Raw genomic sequence first — 1,435 nt, 5'->3', positions numbered from 1 at the left:
ATATATATGTAAAAATCGATTTTTATTTATTTCGTGAATAAATATCAATGTATCACTTATACTTATAACATACGTCTTACTACTGCGGATGACCATATTTCACTACTTTGACCCTTTATATCTTGGGAAATATTGACTTTTGGGACTTGGTGCAATGATAACTTTTTATCAGCATGGCGAAAACTATAACATAGTGAAATTTCAGCCAATTTGACCGAAAACCATTTTCCATAGGTTTTGTGCGAGGTCCTTTCACTTGAGTTATGATTTGTATCAAATTCATATGTACTTAAGCCATAAACATTTGATTGTAGTTTAACAATCTGTTTGGAGGTACAAAATCATTTTACAAGAGCACTTCTTTTAAAGATAAGGTAACTGTTCAAATTATGAGTCATTTAAAGTTAAAATAACTTTTATTCATTTTTATATAAAAGAGGTTATACAAAATTGGGGGTTTGGGAATCATTATTCAAACGAGAAAATGTTACATATTCTTATGTATTTTGAGTCGTAAAATTTGAAAATGACTATGAAAATTAAGGCATTAGCGGGAAGAATGTAGTAAATTAAGAAAAATGGGTAAAACGTAAAATCGTAAAAACTCCCGGACGTAATTTTTTACGTTTATTCTTACATTTTCTTGCGTTTTTTTTCTTGTTATTTTGAATTGCAGAATCTCGAATCAACTATCTGGATGTATTCAACATATGTACAGGGTATGCAAAAAAACTCGGCGAAATATCTTGAGAAATATAATTGTAGAAAAAAAATGTTTGAGACAAAAATTGTAGAGCTTAAAAGTAGGAATGTCCTGATTGTGCACGGACCCGATTGCACACCACCAGCCAGTGCTCTACTTTATTTAGTGAATTACTAAATCCAACTAGATTTAACCAATCATTATATTTTGTGTCCAATCGGGCTTTACTCTATTAAAAATATCTACTTACTCTCTTTATCAGTTTAACTTTCGGTTACGTCGCCAAGATTAGGCGAAGATTACCTTGATTTTTTTAATTGGGACCCCTTATTTTTTATTGCCGATATTTATTCAATATATTTTTGATAGTATATTAATGAATATACAGGACATATATTATTTTTATTATTATAATGATTTATAATAATAAAGCGCGCTTAATTGCACATAGGCATATGCAATACGAATCTTAACTTCATTGGCTGGATATCTTACTATAAAAACCTCGATAACATCGAAAGAACTGACATGGTGTGAATATAATTATAGCACTTTGAAAGAGTCTCAAGGACGACTATAAGAATACGTAATAAAAAATAAGGGACCATAGCAGGAGGAGAGTGTACTAGGTAGCGACGAGACACCGTGCGTTCGGGACCTACATATCTTTTCGTTCTAAAAAGAGAAAAATATCAAAAGCGCGGTTTGCTAGGTCGGAACTCGAACCCGGAC

General features: G+C 31.6%; 1 long non-coding RNA gene across 1 annotated transcript in view; it reads left to right on the top strand.

Annotated features, from left to right (window-relative positions):
- The first annotated feature begins 120 nt into the window (after positions 1–120).
- Positions 121–1,435, top strand: part of LOC116853219 — a 6,688-nt gene continuing 5,373 nt past the window's right edge. The window contains exon 1 of the long non-coding RNA XR_004379932.1: positions 121–1,415. This is a non-coding gene — a long non-coding RNA (uncharacterized LOC116853219). The remainder of the gene's footprint in view (positions 1,416–1,435) is intronic.

This window comes from Odontomachus brunneus, unplaced genomic scaffold (assembly GCF_010583005.1).
Source record: "Odontomachus brunneus isolate Ranch 3 - 2012 unplaced genomic scaffold, Obru_v1 Obru_scaffold_289, whole genome shotgun sequence".
In the NCBI taxonomy this organism is placed as follows: Eukaryota; Metazoa; Arthropoda; class Insecta; order Hymenoptera; family Formicidae; genus Odontomachus; species Odontomachus brunneus.
This window is presented reverse-complemented; position numbering and strand designations above follow the sequence as displayed.